At 57.7% G+C, this 13,753-nt stretch overlaps 11 non-coding genes across 11 annotated transcripts; all 11 read left to right on the forward strand.

Annotated features, from left to right (window-relative positions):
* The first annotated feature begins 200 nt into the window (after positions 1-200).
* On the forward strand, positions 201-319 carry LOC144583889 (5S ribosomal RNA). The gene has a single exon (XR_013537834.1). It is a non-coding gene; the product is annotated as a 5S ribosomal RNA (ribosomal RNA).
* A 1,195-nt stretch (positions 320-1,514) lies between these two features.
* On the forward strand, positions 1,515-1,633 carry LOC144583955 (5S ribosomal RNA). The gene has a single exon (XR_013537893.1). It is a non-coding gene; the product is annotated as a 5S ribosomal RNA (ribosomal RNA).
* Positions 1,634-2,827: 1,194 nt separating this feature from the next.
* LOC144583956 (5S ribosomal RNA) lies at positions 2,828-2,946 on the forward strand. Its single transcript, XR_013537894.1, has one exon. It is a non-coding gene; the product is annotated as a 5S ribosomal RNA (ribosomal RNA).
* Positions 2,947-4,141: 1,195 nt separating this feature from the next.
* On the forward strand, positions 4,142-4,260 carry LOC144583958 (5S ribosomal RNA). Its single transcript, XR_013537896.1, has one exon. It is a non-coding gene; the product is annotated as a 5S ribosomal RNA (ribosomal RNA).
* A 1,194-nt stretch (positions 4,261-5,454) lies between these two features.
* Positions 5,455-5,573, forward strand: LOC144583959 (5S ribosomal RNA). The gene has a single exon (XR_013537897.1). It is a non-coding gene; the product is annotated as a 5S ribosomal RNA (ribosomal RNA).
* A 1,194-nt stretch (positions 5,574-6,767) lies between these two features.
* Positions 6,768-6,886, forward strand: LOC144583960 (5S ribosomal RNA). Its single transcript, XR_013537898.1, has one exon. It is a non-coding gene; the product is annotated as a 5S ribosomal RNA (ribosomal RNA).
* Positions 6,887-8,080: 1,194 nt separating this feature from the next.
* On the forward strand, positions 8,081-8,199 carry LOC144583961 (5S ribosomal RNA). The gene has a single exon (XR_013537899.1). It is a non-coding gene; the product is annotated as a 5S ribosomal RNA (ribosomal RNA).
* Positions 8,200-9,393: 1,194 nt separating this feature from the next.
* Positions 9,394-9,512, forward strand: LOC144583962 (5S ribosomal RNA). The gene has a single exon (XR_013537900.1). It is a non-coding gene; the product is annotated as a 5S ribosomal RNA (ribosomal RNA).
* Positions 9,513-10,706: 1,194 nt separating this feature from the next.
* LOC144583873 (5S ribosomal RNA) lies at positions 10,707-10,825 on the forward strand. Its single transcript, XR_013537818.1, has one exon. It is a non-coding gene; the product is annotated as a 5S ribosomal RNA (ribosomal RNA).
* A 1,194-nt stretch (positions 10,826-12,019) lies between these two features.
* LOC144583874 (5S ribosomal RNA) lies at positions 12,020-12,138 on the forward strand. The gene has a single exon (XR_013537819.1). It is a non-coding gene; the product is annotated as a 5S ribosomal RNA (ribosomal RNA).
* Positions 12,139-13,333: 1,195 nt separating this feature from the next.
* Positions 13,334-13,452, forward strand: LOC144583891 (5S ribosomal RNA). Its single transcript, XR_013537836.1, has one exon. It is a non-coding gene; the product is annotated as a 5S ribosomal RNA (ribosomal RNA).
* Positions 13,453-13,753: the final 301 nt, after the last annotated feature.

Here is a 13,753-nt window from a genome sequence, read left to right on the forward strand (position 1 = left end):
GGTTGGATGAGGAGGCGGGTCAGTCAAGTCAGTGGTCGGTAGAAGACTAGGAAGAATTTTTTCTGGTTCCGTAGGCATAGGCAGAATCCCCAGGAGGGTTCCGTGGGCAGTGAAAGGTCAGAGGTGAGGCCGAGGTACGTACGTCTGGGGCTTGGCCGGGCGGTTTCGCCTTGAAGAGAGGCAAAGAGAGCAGTCCCTCTGCCTACGGCCATACCACCTTGAACACGCCCGATCTCGTCTGATCTCGGAAGCTAAGCAGGGTCGGGCCTGGTTAGTACTTGGATGGGAGACCGCCTGGGAATACCGGGTGCTGTAGGCTTTTGCTTCCTCGATGGCCTTTTGCTGCCGCCAAGGGCTCGCCCTTCCTCTTTTGCAGGGGCGGGGGCAAGGTGGCTTAGGAGCCTGCCCGCGGGGCGGAGAAGAAGGACAGGAGACGGCGAGACCAGCGCTGGCAGTTCGACTCTGCACAGCTCGAAAGAGGAAAACCCCGCTCTCAGCCCGCCTGCAGAAGGAGGGCTGCGAAGACGACCCACCCAGGAAGCTGTCCGGTTCGGACAGCTAGCCCTCTTAGTCTGTGCAAGCGCCATGGAAAAGAAGAGGAGCAAGCTAAATTAATTAGCTATTCAATTCCAGGAGAACGGAAAAGCCCGAAAGGGATACCTCGGGGGCCCCTCGAAGCCAACTGTTGTACGTGGACGTGAGCTTTCGTGGATAAAACCCACTTCCCGAGACGGAGGAGCAGTCCGGCGTGGGTGGTCTTGGAAGAAGCCCAGGGTGCCGGTGGGGCACGGGTTCTGCGCGACTCCGATGATAAGTTGGTTTTGCCCGAAGGGTTGGGACTAAGAAGGAGCGGGGTTGCGACTAAGAGGTTTGAATGTTAAAGAGCGGTAGAGCTGAAGGGGCCCGAGCTGCTGCGCCAGAAAGAGTGCTGCGTCCCTGGCCAACCTGGTCTCGGTAGAGCCGCTGACCGTTCGTTCGCTTTGGCGGCATGGAGACACATGGTGACGTCGTGTAGCTGATGTGGAACGGAGGTAATCTTTCATTTTCGGTTTTGGAAGAGTCCGCATGTGGAGGCGCTTGTTGCTTGTTGTGTCTGGCCAGGCCAGGGGAGGAGGAGATCTTGGAAGTTGGTCTGAATGCGAAAGTGAAAAGGAGAGGCGAGGTGTGAAATTGTAGAAGCAGCCCCTGGCGGTTTGGTGTTTGGTAGGTGTAGGGGAGTGAAATGGCAGGATGTTGTTGTTGTGGTCGAGTGGGGGGTGTTGTGTTGGAGCGTTGTGAATGAGAGGGGAGCCACTTTGTGGGTGCGTGGTTGCAGGTTGGATGAGGAGGCGGGTCAGTCAAGTCAGTGGTCGGTAGAAGACTAGGAAGAATTTTTTCTGGTTCCGTAGGCGTAGGCAGAATCCGCAGGAGGGTTCCGTGGGCAGTGAAAGGTCAGAGGTGAGGCCGAGGTACGTACGTCTGGGGCTTGGCCGGGCGGTTTCGCCTTGAAGAGAGGCAAAGAGAGCAGTCCCTCTGCCTACGGCCATACCACCCTGAACACGCCCGATCTCGTCTGATCTCGGAAGCTAAGCAGGGTCGGGCCTGGTTAGTACTTGGATGGGAGACCGCCTGGGAATACCGGGTGCTGTAGGCTTTTGCTTCCTCGATGGCCTTTTGCTGCCGCCAAGGGCTCGCCCTTCCTCTTTTGCAGGGGCGGGGGCAAGGTGGCTTAGGAGCCTGCCCGCGGGGCGGAGAAGAAGGACAGGAGACGGCGAGACCAGCGCTGGCAGTTCGACTCTGCACAGCTCGAAAGAGGAAAACCCCGCTCTCAGCCCGCCTGCAGAAGGAGGGCTGCGAAGACGACCCACCCAGGAAGCTGTCCGGTTCGGACAGCTAGCCCTCTTAGTCTGTGCAAGCGCCATGGAAAAGAAGAGGAGCAAGCTAAATTAATTAGCTATTCAATTCCAGGAGAACGGAAAAGCCCGAAAGGGATACCTCGGGGGCCCCTCGAAGCCAACTGTTGTACGTGGACGTGAGCTTTCGTGGATAAAACCCACTTCCCGAGACGGAGGAGCAGTCCGGCGTGGGTGGTCTTGGAAGAAGCCCAGGGTGCCGGTGGGGCACGGGTTCTGCGCGACTCCGATGATAAGTTGGTTTTGCCCGAAGGGTTGGGACTAAGAAGGAGCGGGGTTGCGACTAAGAGGTTTGAATCTTAAAGAGCGGGAGAGCTGAAGGGGCCCGAGCTGCTGCGCCAGAAAGAGTGCTGCGTCCCTGGCCAACCTGGTCTCGGTAGAGCCGCTGACCGTTCGTTCGCTTTGGCGGCATGGAGACACATGGTGACGTCGTGTAGGTGATGTGGAACGGAGGTAATCTTTCATTTTCGGTTTTGGAAGAGTCCGCATGTGGAGGCGCTTGTTGCTTGTTGTGTCTGGCCAGGCCAGGGGAGGAGGAGATCTTGGAAGTTGGTCTGAATGCGAAAGTGAAAAGGAGAGGCGAGGTGTGAAATTGTAGAAGCAGCCCCTGGCGGTTTGGTGTTTGGTAGGTGTAGGGGAGTGAAATGGCAGGATGTTGTTGTTGTGGTCGAGTGGGGGTGTTGTGTTGGAGCGTTGTGAATGAGAGGGGAGCCACTTTGTGGGTGCGTGGTTGCAGGTTGGATGAGGAGGCGGGTCAGTCAAGTCAGTGGTCGGTAGAAGACTAGGAAGAATTTTTTCTGGTTCCGTAGGCATAGGCAGAATCCGCAGGAGGGTTCCGTGGGCAGTGAAAGGTCAGAGGTGAGGCCGAGGTACGTACGTCTGGGGCTTGGCCGGGCGGTTTCGCCTTGAAGAGAGGCAAAGAGAGCAGTCCCTCTGCCTACGGCCATACCACCCTGAACACGCCCGATCTCGTCTGATCTCGGAAGCTAAGCAGGGTCGGGCCTGGTTAGTACTTGGATGGGAGACCGCCTGGGAATACCGGGTGCTGTAGGCTTTTGCTTCCTCGATGGCCTTTTGCTGCCGCCAAGGGCTCGCCCTTCCTCTTTTGCAGGGGCGGGGGCAAGGTGGCTTAGGAGCCTGCCCGCGGGGCGGAGAAGAAGGACAGGAGACGGCGAGACCAGCGCTGGCAGTTCGACTCTGCACAGCTCGAAAGAGGAAAACCCCGCTCTCAGCCCGCCTGCAGAAGGAGGGCTGCGAAGACGACCCACCCAGGAAGCTGTCCGGTTCGGACAGCTAGCCCTCTTAGTCTGTGCAAGCGCCATGGAAAAGAAGAGGAGCAAGCTAAATTAATTAGCTATTCAATTCCAGGAGAACGGAAAAGCCCGAAAGGGATACCTCGTGGTCCCCTCGAAACCGACTGTTGTACGTGGACGTGAGCTTTCGTGGATAAAACCCACTTCCCGAGACGGAGGAGCAGTCCGGCGTCGGTGGTCTTGGAAGAAGCCCAGGGTGCCGGTGGGGCATGGGTTCTGCGCGACTCCGATGATAAGTTGGTTTTGCCCGAAGGGTTGGGACTAAGAAGGAGCGGGGTTGCGACTAAGAGGTTTGAATGTTAAAGAGCGGGAGAGCTGAAGGGGCCCGAGCTGCTGCGCCAGAAAGAGTGCTGCGTCCCTGGCCAACCTGGTCTCGGTAGAGCCGCTGACCGTTCGTTCGCTTTGGCGGCATGGAGACACATGGTGACGTCGTGTAGCTGATGTGGAACGGAGGTAATCTTTCATTTTCGGTTTTGGAAGAGTCCGCATGTGGAGGCGCTTGTTGCTTGTTGTGTCTGGCCAGGCCAGGGGAGGAGGAGATCTTGGAAGTTGGTCTGAATGCGAAAGTGAAAAGGAGAGGCGAGGTGTGAAATTGTAGAAGCAGCCCCTGGCGGTTTGGTGTTTGGTAGGTGTAGGGGAGTGAAATGGCAGGATGTTGTTGTTGTGGTCGAGTGGGGGGTGTTGTGTTGGAGCGTTGTGAATGAGAGGGGAGCCACTTTGTGGGTGCGTGATTGCAGGTTGGATGAGGAGGCGGGTCAGTCAAGTCAGTGGTCGGTAGAAGACTAGGAAGAATTTTTTCTGGTTCCGTAGGCATAGGCAGAATCCCCAGGAGGGTTCCGTGGGCAGTGAAAGGTCAGAGGTGAGGCCGAGGTACGTACGTCTGGGGCTTGGCCGGGCGGTTTCGCCTTGAAGAGAGGCAAAGAGAGCAGTCCCTCTGCCTACGGCCATACCACCCTGAACACGCCCGATCTCGTCTGATCTCGGAAGCTAAGCAGGGTCGGGCCTGGTTAGTACTTGGATGGGAGACCGCCTGGGAATACCGGGTGCTGTAGGCTTTTGCTTCCTCGATGGCCTTTTGCTGCCGCCAAGGGCTCGCCCTTCCTCTTTTGCAGGGGCGGGGGCAAGGTGGCTTAGGAGCCTGCCCGCGGGGCGGAGAAGAAGGACAGGAGACGGCGAGACCAGCGCTGGCAGTTCGACTCTGCACAGCTCGAAAGAGGAAAACCCCGCTCTCAGCCCGCCTGCAGAAGGAGGGCTGCGAAGACGACCCACCCAGGAAGCTGTCCGGTTCGGACAGCTAGCCCTCTTAGTCTGTGCAAGCGCCATGGAAAAGAAGAGGAGCAAGCTAAATTAATTAGCTATTCAATTCCAGGAGAACGGAAAAGCCCGAAAGGGATACCTCGGGGGCCCCTCGAAGCCGACTGTTGTACGTGGACGTGAGCTTTCGTGGATAAAACCCACTTCCCGAGACGGAGGAGCAGTCCGGCGTGGGTGGTCTTGGAAGAAGCCCAGGGTGCCGGTGGGGCACGGGTTCTGCGCGACTCCGATGATAAGTTGGTTTTGCCCCAAGGGTTGGGACTAAGAAGGAGCCGGGTTGCGACTAAGAGGTTTGAATGTTAAAGAGCGGGAGAGCTGAAGGGGCCCGAGCTGCTGCGCCAGAAAGAGTGCTGCGTCCCTGGCCAACCTGGTCTCGGTAGAGCCGCTGACCGTTCGTTCGCTTTGGCGGCATGGAGACACATGGTGACGTCGTGTAGCTGATGTGGAACGGAGGTAATCTTTCATTTTCGGTTTTGGAAGAGTCCGCATGTGGAGGCGCTTGTTGCTTGTTGTGTCTGGCCAGGCCAGGGGAGGAGGAGATCTTGGAAGTTGGTCTGAATGCGAAAGTGAAAAGGAGAGGCGAGGTGTGAAATTGTAGAAGCAGCCCCTGGCGGTTTGGTGTTTGGTAGGTGTAGGGGAGTGAAATGGCAGGATGTTGTTGTTGTGGTCGAGTGGGGGTGTTGTGTTGGAGCGTTGTGAATGAGAGGGGAGCCACTTTGTGGGTGCGTGGTTGCAGGTTGGATGAGGAGGCGGGTCAGTCAAGTCAGTGGTCGGTAGAAGACTAGGAAGAATTTTTTCTGGTTCCGTAGGCGTAGGCAGAATCCGCAGGAGGGTTCCGTGGGCAGTGAAAGGTCAGAGGTGAGGCCGAGGTACGTACGTGTGGGGCTTGGCCGGGCGGTTTCGCCTTGAAGAGAGGCAAAGAGAGCAGTCCCTCTGCCTACGGCCATACCACCCTGAACACGCCCGATCTCGTCTGATCTCGGAAGCTAAGCAGGGTCGGGCCTGGTTAGTACTTGGATGGGAGACCGCCTGGGAATACCGGGTGCTGTAGGCTTTTGCTTCCTCGATGGCCTTTTGCTGCCGCCAAGGGCTCGCCCTTCCTCTTTTGCAGGGGCGGGGGCAAGGTGGCTTAGGAGCCTGCCCGCGGGGCGGAGAAGAAGGACAGGAGACGGCGAGACCAGCGCTGGCAGTTCGACTCTGCACAGCTCGAAAGAGGAAAACCCCGCTCTCAGCCCGCCTGCAGAAGGAGGGCTGCGAAGACGACCCACCCAGGAAGCTGTCCGGTTCGGACAGCTAGCCCTCTTAGTCTGTGCAAGCGCCATGGAAAAGAAGAGGAGCAAGCTAAATTAATTAGCTATTCAATTCCAGGAGAACGGAAAAGCCCGAAAGGGATACCTCGGGGGCCCCTCGAAGCCGACTGTTGTACGTGGACGTGAGCTTTCGTGGATAAAACCCACTTCCCGAGACGGAGGAGCAGTCCGGCGTGGGTGGTCTTGGAAGAAGCCCAGGGTGCCGGTGGGGCACGGGTTCTGCGCGACTCCGATGATAAGTTGGTTTTGCCCGAAGGGTTGGGACTAAGAAGGAGCGGGGTTGCGACCAAGAGGTTTGAATGTTAAAGAGCGGGAGAGCTGAAGGGGCCCGAGCTGCTGCGCCAGAAAGAGTGCTGCGTCCCTGGCCAACCTGGTCTCGGTAGAGCCGCTGACCGTTCGTTCGCTTTGGCGGCATGGAGACACATGGTGACGTCGTGTAGGTGATGTGGAACGGAGGTAATCTTTCATTTTCGGTTTTGGAAGAGTCCGCATGTGGAGGCGCTTGTTGCTTGTTGTGTCTGGCCAGGCCAGGGGAGGAGGAGATCTTGGAAGTTGGTCTGAATGCGAAAGTGAAAAGGAGAGGCGAGGTGTGAAATTGTAGAAGCAGCCCCTGGCGGTTTGGTGTTTGGTAGGTGTAGGGGAGTGAAATGGCAGGATGTTGTTGTTGTGGTCGAGTGGGGGTGTTGTGTTGGAGCGTTGTGAATGAGAGGGGAGCCACTTTGTGGGTGCGTGGTTGCAGGTTGGATGAGGAGGCGGGTCAGTCAAGTCAGTGGTCGGTAGAAGACTAGGAAGAATTTTTTCTGGTTCCGTAGGCGTAGGCAGAATCCGCAGGAGGGTTCCGTGGGCAGTGAAAGGTCAGAGGTGAGGCCGAGGTACGTACGTCTGGGGCTTGGCCGGGCGGTTTCGCCTTGAAGAGAGGCAAAGAGAGCAGTCCCTCTGCCTACGGCCATACCACCCTGAACACGCCCGATCTCGTCTGATCTCGGAAGCTAAGCAGGGTCGGGCCTGGTTAGTACTTGGATGGGAGACCGCCTGGGAATACCGGGTGCTGTAGGCTTTTGCTTCCTCGATGGCCTTTTGCTGCCGCCAAGGGCTCGCCCTTCCTCTTTTGCAGGGGCGGAGGCAAGGTGGCTTAGGAGCCTGCCCGCGGGGCGGAGAAGAAGGACAGGAGACGGCGAGACCAGCGCTGGCAGTTCGACTCTGCACAGCTCGAAAGAGGAAAACCCCGCTCTCAGCCCGCCTGCAGAAGGAGGGCTGCGAAGACGACCCACCCAGGAAGCTGTCCGGTTCGGACAGCTAGCCCTCTTAGTCTGTGCAAGCGTCATGGAAAAGAAGAGGAGCAAGCTAAATTAATTAGCTATTCAATTCCAGGAGAACGGAAAAGCCCGAAAGGGATACCTCGGGGGCCCCTCGAAGCCAGCTGTTGTACGTGGACGTGAGCTTTCGTGGATAAAACCCACTTCCCGAGACGGAGGAGCAGTCCGGCGTGGGTGGTCTTGGAAGAAGCCCAGGGTGCCGGTGGGGCACGGGTTCTGCGCGACTCCGATGATAAGTTGGTTTTGCCCGAAGGTTTGGGACTAAGAAGGAGCGGGGTTGCGACTAAGAGGTTTGAATGTTAAAGAGCGGTAGAGCTGAAGGGGCCCGAGCTGCTGCGCCAGAAAGAGTGCTGCGTCCCTGGCCAACCTGGTCTCGGTAGAGCCGCTGACCGTTCGTTCGCTTTGGCGGCATGGAGACACATGGTGACGTCGTGTAGCTGATGTGGAACGGAGGTATTCTTTCATTTTCGGTTTTGGAAGAGTCCGCATGTGGAGGCGCTTGTTGCTTGTTGTGTCTGGCCAGGCCAGGGGAGGAGGAGATCTTGGAAGTTGGTCTGAATGCGAAAGTGAAAAGGAGAGGCGAGGTGTGAAATTGTAGAAGCAGCCCCTGGCGGTTTGGTGTTTGGTAGGTGTAGGGGAGTGAAATGGCAGGATGTTGTTGTTGTGGTCGAGTGGGGGTGTTGTGTTGGAGCGTTGTGAATGAGAGGGGAGCCACTTTGTGGGTGCGTGGTTGCAGGTTGGATGAGGAGGCGGGTCAGTCAAGTCAGTGGTCGGTAGAAGACTAGGAAGAATTTTTTCTGGTTCCGTAGGCGTAGGCAGAATCCGCAGGAGGGTTCCGTGGGCAGTGAAAGGTCAGAGGTGAGGCCGAGGTACGTACGTCTGGGGCTTGGCCGGGCGGTTTCGCCTTGAAGAGAGGCAAAGAGAGCAGTCCCTCTGCCTACGGCCATACCACCCTGAACACGCCCGATCTCGTCTGATCTCGGAAGCTAAGCAGGGTCGGGCCTGGTTAGTACTTGGATGGGAGACCGCCTGGGAATACCGGGTGCTGTAGGCTTTTGCTTCCTCGATGGCCTTTTGCTGCCGCCAAGGGCTCGCCCTTCCTCTTTTGCAGGGGCGGGGGCAAGGTGGCTTAGGAGCCTGCCCGCGGGGCGGAGAAGAAGGACAGGAGACGGCGAGACCAGCGCTGGCAGTTCGACTCTGCACAGCTCGAAAGAGGAAAACCCCGCTCTCAGCCCGCCTGCAGAAGGAGGGCTGCGAAGACGACCCACCCAGGAAGCTGTCCGGTTCGGACAGCTAGCCCTCTTAGTCTGTGCAAGCGCCATGGAAAAGAAGAGGAGCAAGCTAAATTAATTAGCTATTCAATTCCAGGAGAACGGAAAAGCCCGAAAGGGATACCTCGGGGGCCCCTCGAAGCCAACTGTTGTACGTGGACGTGAGCTTTCGTGGATAAAACCCACTTCCCGAGACGGAGGAGCAGTCCGGCGTGGGTGGTCTTGGAAGAAGCCCAGGGTGCCGGTGGGGCACGGGTTCTGCGCGACTCCGATGATAAGTTGGTTTTGCCCGAAGGTTTGGGACTAAGAAGGAGCGGGGTTGCGACTAAGAGGTTTGAATGTTAAAGAGCGGTAGAGCTGAAGGGGCCCGAGCTGCTGCGCCAGAAAGAGTGCTGCGTCCCTGGCCAACCTGGTCTCGGTAGAGCCGCTGACCGTTCGTTCGCTTTGGCGGCATGGAGACACATGGTGACGTCGTGTAGCTGATGTGGAACGGAGGTATTCTTTCATTTTCGGTTTTGAAAGAGTCCGCATGTGGAGGCGCTTGTTGCTTGTTGTGTCTGGCCAGGCCAGGGGAGGAGGAGATCTTGGAAGTTGGTCTGAATGCGAAAGTGAAAAGGAGAGGCGAGGTGTGAAATTGTAGAAGCAGCCCCTGGCGGTTTGGTGTTTGGTAGGTGTAGGGGAGTGAAATGGCAGGATGTTGTTGTTGTGGTCGAGTGGGGGTGTTGTGTTGGAGCGTTGTGAATGAGAGGGGAGCCACTTTGTGGGTGCGTGGTTGCAGGTTGGATGAGGAGGCGGGTCAGTCAAGTCAGTGGTCGGTAGAAGACTAGGAAGAATTTTTTCTGGTTCCGTAGGCGTAGGCAGAATCCCCAGGAGGGTTCCGTGGGCAGTGAAAGGTCAGAGGTGAGGCCGAGGTACGTACGTGTGGGGCTTGGCCGGGCGGTTTCGCCTTGAAGAGAGGCAAAGAGAGCAGTCCCTCTGCCTACGGCCATACCACCCTGAACACGCCCGATCTCGTCTGATCTCGGAAGCTAAGCAGGGTCGGGCCTGGTTAGTACTTGGATGGGAGACCGCCTGGGAATACCGGGTGCTGTAGGCTTTTGCTTCCTCGATGGCCTTTTGCTGCCGCCAAGGGCTCGCCCTTCCTCTTTTGCAGGGGCGGGGGCAAGGTGGCTTAGGAGCCTGCCCGCGGGGCGGAGAAGAAGGACAGGAGACGGCGAGACCAGCGCTGGCAGTTCGACTCTGCACAGCTCGAAAGAGGAAAACCCCGCTCTCAGCCCGCCTGCAGAAGGAGGGCTGCGAAGACGACCCACCCAGGAAGCTGTCCGGTTCGGACAGCTAGCCCTCTTAGTCTGTGCAAGCGCCATGGAAAAGAAGAGGAGCAAGCTAAATTAATTAGCTATTCAATTCCAGGAGAATGGAAAAGCCCGAAAGGGATACCTCGGGGGCCCCTCGAAGCCAGCTGTTGTACGTGGACGTGAGCTTTCGTGGATAAAACCCACTTCCCGAGACGGAGGAGCAGCCCGGCGTGGGTGGTCTTGGAAGAAGCCCAGGGTGCCGGTGGGGCACGGGTTCTGCGCGACTCCGATGATAAGTTGGTTTTGCCCGAAGGGTTGGGACTAAGAAGGAGCGGGGTTGCGACTAAGAGGTTTGAATGTTAAAGAGCGGGAGAGCTGAAGGGGCCCGAGCTGCTGCGCCAGAAAGAGTGCTGCGTCCCTGGCCAACGTGGTCTCGGTAGAGCCGCTGACCGTTCGTTCGCTTTGTCGGCATGGAGACACATGGTGACGTCGTGTAGCTGATGTGGAACGGAGGTAATCTTTCATTTTCGGTTTTGGAAGAGTCCGCATGTGGAGGCGCTTGTTGCTTGTTGTGTCTGGCCAGGCCAGGGGAGGAGGAGATCTTGGAAGTTGGTCTGAATGCGAAAGTGAAAAGGAGAGGCGAGGTGTGAAATTGTAGAAGCAGCCCCTGGCGGTTTGGTGTTTGGTAGGTGTAGGGGAGTGAAATGGCAGGATGTTGTTGTTGTGGTCGAGTGGGGGTGTTGTGTTGGAGCGTTGTGAATGAGAGGGGAGCCACTTTGTGGGTGCGTGGTTGCAGGTTGGATGAGGAGGCGGGTCAGTCAAGTCAGTGGTCGGTAGAAGACTAGGAAGAATTTTTTCTGGTTCCGTAGGCGTAGGCAGAATCCCCAGGAGGGTTCTGTGGGCAGTGAAAGGTCAGAGGTGAGGCCGAGGTACGTACGTGTGGGGCTTGGCCGGGCGGTTTCGCCTTGAAGAGAGGCAAAGAGAGCAGTCCCTCTGCCTACGGCCATACCACCCTGAACACGCCCGATCTCGTCTGATCTCGGAAGCTAAGCAGGGTCGGGCCTGGTTAGTACTTGGATGGGAGACCGCCTGGGAATACCGGGTGCTGTAGGCTTTTGCTTCCTCGATGGCCTTTTGCTGCCGCCAAGGGCTCGCCCTTCCTCTTTTGCAGGGGCGGGGGCAAGGTGGCTTAGGAGCCTGCCCGCGGGGCGGAGAAGAAGGACAGGAGACGGCGAGACCAGCGCTGGCAGTTCGACTCTGCACAGCTCGAAAGAGGAAAACCCCGCTCTCAGCCCGCCTGCAGAAGGAGGGCTGCGAAGACGACCCACCCAGGAAGCTGTCCGGTTCGGACAGCTAGCCCTCTTAGTCTGTGCAAGCGCCAGGGAAAAGAAGAGGAGCAAGCTAAATTAATTAGCTATTCAATTCCAGGAGAACGGAAAAGCCCGAAAGGGATACCTCGGGGGCCCCTCGAAGCCGACTGTTGTACGTGGACGTGAGCTTTCGTGGATAAAACCCACTTCCCGAGACGGAGGAGCAGTCCGGCGTGGGTGGTCTTGGAAGAAGCCCAGGGTGCCGGTGGGGCACGGGTTCTGCGCGACTCCGATGATAAGTTGGTTTTGCCCGAAGGGTTGGGACTAAGAAGGAGCGGGGTTGCGACTAAGAGGTTTGAATGTTAAAGAGCGGGAGAGCTGAAGGGGCCCGAGCTGCTGCGCCAGAAAGAGTGCTGCGTCCCTGGCCAACCTGGTCTCGGTAGAGCCGCTGACCGTTCGTTCGCTTTGGCGGCATGGAGACACATGGTGACGTCGTGTAGCTGATGTGGAACGGAGGTAATCTTTCATTTTCGGTTTTGGAAGAGTCCGCATGTGGAGGCGCTTGTTGCTTGTTGTGTCTGGCCAGGCCAGGGGAGGAGGAGATCTTGGAAGTTGGTCTGAATGCGAAAGTGAAAAGGAGAGGCGAGGTGTGAAATTGTAGAAGCAGCCCCTGGCGGTTTGGTGTTTGGTAGGTGTAGGGGAGTGAAATGGCAGGATGTTGTTGTTGTGGTCGAGTGGGGGTATTGTGTTGGAGCGTTGTGAATGAGAGGGGAGCCACTTTGTGGGTGCGTGGTTGCAGGTTGGATGAGGAGGCGGGTCAGTCAAGTCAGTGGTCGGTAGAAGACTAGGAAGAATTTTTTCTGGTTCCGTAGGCGTAGGCAGAATCCGCAGGAGGGTTCCGTGGGCAGTGAAAGGTCAGAGGTGAGGCCGAGGTACGTACGTCTGGGGCTTGGCCGGGCGGTTTCGCCTTGAAGAGAGGCAAAGAGAGCAGTCCCTCTGCCTACGGCCATACCACCCTGAACACGCCCGATCTCGTCTGATCTCGGAAGCTAAGCAGGGTCGGGCCTGGTTAGTACTTGGATGGGAGACCGCCTGGGAATACCGGGTGCTGTAGGCTTTTGCTTCCTCGATGGCCTTTTGCTGCCGCCAAGGGCTCGCCCTTCCTCTTTTGCAGGGGCGGGGGCAAGGTGGCTTAGGAGCCTGCCCGCGGGGCGGAGAAGAAGGACAGGAGACGGCGAGACCAGCGCTGGCAGTTCGACTCTGCACAGCTCGAAAGAGGAAAACCCCGCTCTCAGCCCGCCTGCAGAAGGAGGGCTGCGAAGACGACCCACCCAGGAAGCTGTCCGGTTCGGAGAGCTAGCCCTCTTAGTCTGTGCAAGCGCCATGGAAAAGAAGAGGAGCAAGCTAAATTAATTAGCTATTCAATTCCAGGAGAACGGAAAAGCCCGAAAGGGATACCTCGGGGGCCCCTCGAAGCCAACTGTTGTACGTGGACGTGAGCTTTCGTGGATAAAACCCACTTCCCGAGACGGAGGAGCAGTCCGGCGTGGGTGGTCTTGGAAGAAGCCCAGGGTGCCGGTGGGGCACGGGTTCCGCGCGACTCCGATGATAAGTTGGTTTTGCCCGAAGGGTTGGGACTAAGAAGGAGCGGGGTTGCGACTAAGAGGTTTGAATGTTAAAGAGCGGGAGAGCTGAAGGGGCCCGAGCTGCTGCGCCAGAAAGAGTGCTGCGTCCCTGGCCAACCTGGTCTCGGTAGAGCCGCTGACCGTTCGTTCGCTTTGGCGGCATGGAGACACATGGTGACGTCGTGTAGGTGATGTGGAACGGAGGTAATCTTTCATTTTCGGTTTTGGAAGAGTCCGCATGTGGAGGCGCTTGTTGCTTGTTGTGTCTGGCCAGGCCAGGGGAGGAGGAGATCTTGGAAGTTGGTCTGAATGCGAAAGTGAAAAGGAGAGGCGAGGTGTGAAATTGTAGAAGCAGCCCCTGGCGGTTTGGTGTTTGGTAGGTGTAGGGGAGTGAAATGGCAGGATGTTGTTGTTGTGGTCGAGTGGGGGGTGTTGTGTTGGAGCGTTGTGAATGAGAGGGGAGCCACTCTGTGGGTGCGTGGTTGCAGGTTGGATGAGGAGGCGGGTCAGTCAAGTCAGTGGTCGGTAGAAGACTAGGAAGAATTTTTTCTGGTTCCGTAGGCGTAGGCAGAATCCGCAGGAGGGTTCCGTGGGCAGTGAAAGGTCAGAGGTGAGGCCGAGGTACGTACGTCTGGGGCTTGGCCGGGCGGTTTCGCCTTGAAGAGAGGCAAAGAGAGCAGTCCCTCTGCCTACGGCCATACCACCCTGAACACGCCCGATCTTGTCTGATCTCGGAAGCTAAGCAGGGTCGGGCCTGGTTAGTACTTGGATGGGAGACCGCCTGGGAATACCGGGTGCTGTAGGCTTTTGCTTCCTCGATGGCCTTTTGCTGCCGCCAAGGGCTCGCCCTTCCTATTTTGCAGGGGCGGGGGCAAGGTGGCTTAGGAGCCTGCCCGCGGGGCGCAGAAGAAGGACAGGAGACGGCGAGACCAGCGCTGGCAGTTCGACTCTGCACAGCTCGAAAGAGGAAAACCCCGCTCTCAGCCCGCCTGCAGAAGGAGGGCTGCGAAGACGACCCACCCAGGAAGCTGTCCGGTTCGGACAGCTAGCCCTCTTAGTCTGTGCAAGCGCCATGGAAAAGAAGAGGAGCAAGCTAAATTAATTAGC

This window comes from Pogona vitticeps, chromosome 6 (genome assembly GCF_051106095.1).
Source record: "Pogona vitticeps strain Pit_001003342236 chromosome 6, PviZW2.1, whole genome shotgun sequence".
Lineage (NCBI taxonomy): Eukaryota > Metazoa > Chordata > Lepidosauria > Squamata > Agamidae > Pogona > Pogona vitticeps.